Consider the following 7,700-nt stretch of genomic DNA (forward strand, 5'->3'; position numbering starts at 1 on the left):
CTGTGCCCTCAGATCATTTTTGTCTATGTCCCTGGGCCCCTTCGGAGATTAAACCTTTTGGGGTATCCAAAGAAGGACCCGTCCCTTGCTCCTTTGTCTTTGCCAGTTGGTTCTGTTGGTGGTGTGCTCCAGGCCCTGGAAGTGCGGGGTCACATTCAGGGATTCATTGTGGCACACACCGTAACAAAAGATGAAGCTGTGCAGTTTACTTTTTAAAGAAAAATAGTGGAGTTATTAATTCTGTAAGAAACAGCAAGAAAACAAGCTGATGTACTCTGTACCATATGTTTAATGACCAGTGAATCTCATCCCATATTGATAAAAACAGTCAGGGGTGGTCAGCACTACTAACACAACTGTTTTTTGGTTCATTGGAGACCATGGTGAAACTTGCTGTTCTGAGGGATACCATTGTGCTTGCTAGAGTAAACTCAGCAGGTTATTTCAAGTCAGTTATGGAAGACAAGAGAAGCTCTATAAAGTGAGGGTAAAGGTAGACATGATCAGTCCATTTGAAATGCAAACACTCTTTTCATGTACTTTGAACATATGCTGTTAAATTTAAATTATATTAGTGAGATTGAATGCAGTGAAACAAAAGGGCTATAACTGTATTTTTAAGAGTCTCATGAAGATTCCTTCAGGTTAAGTGAATCTCTAGGGTCCAAGCAGCCTGTTTTATTCTGCAATTCTGACATTTATTAGCATATGACTGTGCCAAGACCTAGGCAGGATGCTTCTGCAACAGAGTCTAACCAGATATACTAAAACATTTTAAAAATAATTGCCTGTATGCTCCACTTACGCTCTCAAACAGATGCTGATGCAATAGATTGCATTACACAGAATTGTTTAGCCTGTTTCTAGCCTGGAGCTTAAAGGGAAGTTTGAGTCCGAAATGAAGAATTCTAGGAAAACTTATAGAAGAAATAATTATACTCAGGAAACACAAAAAAAATTTGGTGTATTTTTACCCTCTGGAGGTATGTTCTATTTCAATTCATCTCAGCTATATTCATCATGATTTAATGACAAATAACAACTCTATGAAAGTGACCACAATGTGCTTTAAAGCATTGGCAGCAACAACAAAACAAAACAAAGTAGAAAAATAATAATGATTGCAGTCAATTTCAAAAGAATTACCTAAAAAGCTGACTAAAAGAGTTAAATCCCTGCCAGCAGAATGAGGACAATTTAGAGACTACACTGAAGGTAAAAAGGATATGCATACTTCCTGTCATGAAAGATTTGAGAAAAGCTAAAGGAAGCCAGCATGGCTAAACAACAGTACAAGAAAGATTAGCAAATGCAAGAAGGCAAGTTTGAAGATGTTGAAGTGGTGTCCAAATATGGAAACTAGACAGGATGAAACTTTTTCAGGTTAAATATAAAAAAAAACAGAGTAAGACAAACCAGAAGACCACTGGAAAAAAAAATTGAAGAAATCAACAATAAATATTTTTTAAAATATATTAGGAACAGGAAATCTGTCAGAGAGTCCAAAGAGCCAGCAGATATTCAAAGGATAAAAGAAGCACTGAGGGAAGACAGGGCCATAAAAAAAAAGAAACTAAATCGAACCTTAATTTTTTTTTTTTTTACTGTGGATGCACATGAAAAGACTTTCAGACCACAAAACTTCTTTACTGAGAACTCATAGAAGAGTTGACTGAAATTTAAGTGCTAGCTATGGAAGGAATAGATAAAAAGAAGGATAATGGCCAGGACCAAGTGTCATTCACCAAGGAACTCAAGAATAAAATAGTTCAGCCAGTAAGTGTGATATACAGTCTTTGAATTGGAAATGTCTGGATGCCTGTAGACTGGAAGGGAACAGATGTGATACCATTTTTTGAAATGGGTTCCATGACAGAACCAATGAGTTAATGACTAGTAAGCTTATCATTTTCACTGGACAAACTGGACTAGTGTGGTTGACACACCTGAAGGATGGGATGCCATCCAGAGGGACCTGGACAAGCTGGAGAAATGGGTCTGTGGGAATCTCATGAGGTTATACAAGACCAAGTGCAAGGTGCTGCACCTGGGTCAGGGCAAGCCCTGGTACCAATCCAGGCTGGGGGATGAAGAGATGGAGAGCAGCCCTGGGAGAAGGACTTGGGGTGCAGGTGGGTGAGAGGCTGGACACGAGCCAGCCATGGGCACTCCCAGCCCAGAACACCAAACGTGTCCTGGGCTGCATCCAAAGCAGCGTGGGCAGCAGGGCCAGGGAGGGGATTCTGCCCCTCTGCTCTGCTCAGACCCCACCTGCAGGGCTGCATCAGCTCTGGGGTCCCAGCACAGGAAGGACATGGAGCTGCTGGAAAGAGTCCAGAGAAGGCCACCAAGATGATCAGAGGGATGGGAAGGTTAAGACAATTGTAATTGTTCTGCCTGGAAAAGTGAAAGCTTTCAAGGTGACCTAATTGTAGTTTAACAATACCTGAAGGGAGCCTACAAGAAAGGTAGAGAGAAACTTTTTGCATGGGAATGTAGTAAGGGTAAGGGGGAAATAGCTTCAGCCTGAAAGGGAGTAGGTTTAGGTTAGATGTTATGAAGAAATCCTTTACTGAGTGTGGTGAGGCACAGGAACAGGCTGTCCAAAGAAATTGTGGATTCCCCATGTCTGGAGTTTCCAGTCCAGGTTGGATGGCACTCTGAGTAACCTGGTCTAGTGGAGATTGCTTGTGATCATGGCAGAGGGGTTGGAACTAGATGATCTTATTGGCTTCTTACAACCCAAGCCATTCTCTGAAATTGCTGGTAAATGCAGCAATAAACAGAAATCAGCAGATGCATGAACAAATACAACATTTTGCAGAAGATCTCAAGGCACATGAGGAAGGCTTTACCTTACAAGCCTCCTGGCATTCTGCAAAGGAGATAGGCTTGTTCATGGGCCATATGTAACTTGTGCTGTTTTTTACTAGGATAGAGTTAATTTTCTCCATAATAGCTAGTATGGGCCTGTATTTGGATTTGTGCTGGAAAAGGTGTCAATAACTCAGGGATCTTTTAGCTGTTGCTGAGTGACATCAGGGCACTTTCTTCTCCTCATACTGCCCCAGCAGCAAGGAGGCCTGGGATGCTCAAGAAGCTGGAAGGGGTAGAGCTGAGAAAATGGACCACACTGACCAGAAGGATATTTCACACCATATGGCATCATGCTTAGCTTAAAAACTGTGGGAGGGTTGACCAGGGAACTGCTGCTTGGGGTCTGAATGGGCATTGGTTGTTTGGTGGTGAGCAATTGTTTTAATTTGAATCTTCTTTGTCTTGTATTTTTAAAATATTTTTTCCATTTTTGTTATTATTATTAATAGTAATAATAATATTAAGCTGTTCTTATCTCAACTGTTTTTTTTTTTTTTTTCACTTTTACCCTTCCAGCCCTCTTCCCTCCCATTCTATGAGGGGTGAGGAGTGAGCAAGTGGCTGCATGGGACTTAGTTGCCCTGGGGTTAAACCACAACACAGCTGCTCAAGTCTACCTGAATTTTCAAAAAACGTTGAATGAGGTGCTCCATCAAAAGTTTCTGTGGGGACATAGAATGAGAGCTAATATCTACACATGAATTAAAGACAAGATAAAGATAGAAAACTATAGGATCAATTTGATCTTTGGAAGAAGATCTACATGTATGTGTGCTGAGATTGTGCTGCCCAAGCTTTTAGAAAATAGCACTACAGTATTTTATGTGAATACTTCATTATTGAAGGAGAGTGAAAATAAGCATTAGCAATGAAGTGTAGAAGGAAAGCATGAGACATAATGGCTGGATGTTAAAATGGCAGACAAAACTCAGTGAAGTGCTGCACAAGAGAAGACAAAAAATGCTGATGGAATGAGTTCAAGGATGTAGATGTTTCTGTGTTCAGTACTGTCAGGAAAAACAAGCAATGTCTAAAAGTATTAAGAAAACAGAAATTATCAGTATGATACTGAATAGACTGTATCATCTTTGACAAAAGAAATCATCAAATAAAACTTAAAATTTGCTGGGTCAAAACAAGATAATGTAGCTGAGCTAAGAAGCTTTATGCCAGAAATTTTCAAAGAGCTAATAAAAGACAAAACAATCAAGGGCAACTAAAAAAAATCATACCTGACACAGCAATTTAGGCATTGAGCCACAAATTCTTGAAAGTCCAGAGAGTATTCCAGGGAAGTAATACTGTAAGCTCTCCTTAGTTCTTTATTTGTTGCCCCTGGAGAAGAGAAGACTTAGGACAAACTTAATAGCAGTCTTCCTTCCTTCCAATACCTAAGAAGAGGCTACTGAGAAGATAGAGATTGAACTAGAGATCTTCTGATGTGCCTTTCAACCTGAATGATTTCCTGTATTTCTATGATGCAGTAAGTTTCAGCCCTGCTAGAAACATGCTACTGGGATATCTGGGCTTCAGTCCAATCCAGTGTACCAGTTTGCATCTTATCCATATGTATGCATTATAAACATTATTGAAAACTCATGGTTAAACTCAAGCTCATTAGGAACTTACCCCCTCTGCGAGCTCTGTGTCACTTGTATTTCCAGCTTCAAGAAATAAGACTCACATTCTGATTTTTGTCTTAATGCTTTCAAGAAGAAATAATATTGAAGTCCTCATAAATTATGTAGATTAAAATATCCTATTTGAGTTCTTTAAGAGAAAATTTGAAAGAAGTTTTGTTTCCCAGACTCCAGAATGATATAGAAATACGCTCAGGCTCACATTTTTATCTGGAAGGTAGAGGGGAATTATTAGGGGGCTGCTGCCTTAAGGAAGAATAATAGATAAATGAAGTGGTTGTGAATATGAAAATGGAAAATAATTTGCATGCAATTGAACAGAAAATACTGCCATACCACTCTAAAAAGAGCAAGGAAGGGATGGAGTGAAAGCAACAAAACAATGGCAGTAAATCAGATGTTTTATAATCTAATTCAGGCGTGTGTGGGTTTGATCTCCTGGGAAGGTAGATAAAAGGAAGAGTAATGCATGGAAGCAAGTACTTACTGAAAGAAACCTTGTGAAACACAATTAACCTGAAGCACAAAGAAGAGAGGAGGAATGGCTTTTGCTTCATTAGGTGCAACTGAAGCAGAAACAAATCATACAAGAGGTGGAACACATCAAAATATACAGAAAAAAGCAGTATAAAGGAACAGCAGAAGTGTATGGGGTAAATCAAGTGTTAAGTCATTGAGAAGTAGCAGGTGAAGAGAGCTGGATAAGAACAGAACAAAGTTAGCAGGGTGCTAAAAGACAAAGCAACATGGAGTTAAATGGAAGCCAAAAGAGTGTCCTTGTTTGTATCCCTCAACTCCAAAGCCTACAGAAAATTGTTTGTGCAGGATATGAGCTGGGATGGGAAATAATCAGGACCTGTATAGAAACTGCACATCTGAGCCATATTAAGGATATGCCATTTTTATACCCTTTCAGGGTTTGTGTCACTTTGTGCAGAAAGTAAATCCAGTCAGACTTGACACCTATAAAGCACAGTAAACGAAATAATCTGGCTCAGGTTCCCCTGAATAATTATCTGTTCAAAGTAGCTTGGGCTGGTGAGCAGCTAGAATATGTTCATCATAGAAATTACTGCATGCAGTGATGAGCCTTTTGGGCATTTACTGGCTGAAAGCTGGAGTCCTCAGGAAGGACAAAAGCATAGGTTGTGTATACTGTGGGAGAAGTGATGGTGCGATTTGCACCTATATCTTGAAGAACATTCATACTGTCACATTACAGCAGAAACAGACATTTCTGCACACATAAATGGTTTCTTAAGGAAGGCCACACAAAAGTTATGCAGCAGTATTGCATCCAGAGTAACTTCAGCCCAATACAGGAACGACTCTATAAAAATCCAACAGTCTTTATTTTGTTTTTACTTTCAGGACTTTTAATTATGAGATTCTTTTTATAGACTGATAGTCATATCCATGAATATGTTTCAATGACATGTGGCTTACTTCATGGGTGTATAGAAGTCTTTCATTCACGTTTGTTTTATGCAAGTTGAGGATTTTCTGAATACCTCTTTGATACACATGAAACTTGCTATTAAGATGTGTCACAATGAAAAATGATAACATATTTTAGAATGACCTTTAACGTCTCACTCAAATATAAAATATGCAGTACTGTAAACTGCAGAATTGTTTAAGCTTGTTTAGGAAAAAAAAGACTTCTGGTCTTGTTAGCACCAGGAAAACACAGGATATGTTTAATACATTTGTATAAAAATAAATAAAATTATTCCATAGACGGGAATAGAAAAATGGCATTATTCATGTAGGTATTGAGGAGTGAAGCACCAGAGACATTCAGGAACTAAGCAGAAGTCAATAAAAATATTATCTTAGGATTTATTTTCTCTTATATTCTGTGACATGGATTTCTTCACTTTCATCACCTTGAGCTCAGCCAATAAGCAAGATTCAAAAGCTACATAGAGTCTTTGTTTCTGAGCTTTTTATGTCCACTGGCAAGTTCAAGAACTGATAAAAGTTTAAGCTTCCAACATGGAAGGAAAGAAGAGCATCTGAAAACAGAGCATCTGTTTTGTAGAGTGCTTTTTGCTTCCCAGGAAATGAAGGCACAGAGTTTGCATTTGCACCAAACAACTTTATAAAACATAAGCCTCTAGGTATTCCCATAGACATCATCTACCACAGACTTTCATTTTCTTCCTTCTAGCTCTGGGCTACATCCACAGAAAGTCTGAAGAGCCCATAAATCTCTCTCCAGGCATCTGAGCCTACATGTACATTAACATATGATTTAGCAAAGAGTAGATTGGCAGACTGAAGCTACTGGTGTCCCCACAAGCACATTTTGTGTGTTTGAGGGATCATCCTTCAGAATAGACTTGGTCTGATGTCTTGAACTGAACATCCCCATCATGTCTATGATTCATAGCTGCTCCAAGGACTGGTCAGTTGTTTGGACCCTCACTAGGGGTTAGAACACATCTCTTAGTTCCTGCAGAAAAGATTCTGCATGCATTTCACTCAGATAAAAACTAGTACATGTACACAAAAGCTGCTCTGTAGCCAAGTCAATGTGCATTGAGTGGGGATGACCGAGAGTTAGTTTTAAAACTACATTACTGCACTGAATCAACACGTTCAGGCACATAAAGCCTGCCTCCAAAATAGGAGTGTCAACAGTCTTCTGATTCAGCTGCACACAAAATAAATCTTATGCTGATAAAAAAATTAGCTCAGAGTTTCATCTGTGCAAGTGAAACCAAATTCTACCTTGATCTTCAGAGCGGCAGATTTTGTGTGAGAAATGGGCATACTCCATTGACAACGCCCTCCTGGAGGGTGGAAGCAAAACCCTGCTGAAAAGGCTGGTGTGGCTGCAATGCAGACATTTGTAGGGGGGAAGGAGAAGGAGGAGGAGGGAGGGCTTATGGCTAGGAAACACATGTTCTTCCATGCTTAATGTTTCTTCTTCCATTGCTGGAGGTCCTCACTGTTTGCACAGCCTCTCTACCCCTGGCCATGGAGGACAGGGTGAAACTGAGTGATAAGAGAATTGCAGGATCATTCTCGCAAACAGGGTTATGGCTGACTGTTACTGGAACAAGAAAAGCCACTTGGTCCTAAGGATGACAATACCTGGAAAATCACCAACTGTAGCAAGCCATTATACTCCTGCTTCTCTTAGCTTCAGGCACCTAGCCCTAAAACCACTGTAAG

The sequence above is a fragment of the Cyanistes caeruleus genome, chromosome 4, assembly GCF_971803275.1.
Source record: "Cyanistes caeruleus chromosome 4, bCyaCae1.hap1.1, whole genome shotgun sequence".
In the NCBI taxonomy this organism is placed as follows: Eukaryota; Metazoa; Chordata; class Aves; order Passeriformes; family Paridae; genus Cyanistes; species Cyanistes caeruleus.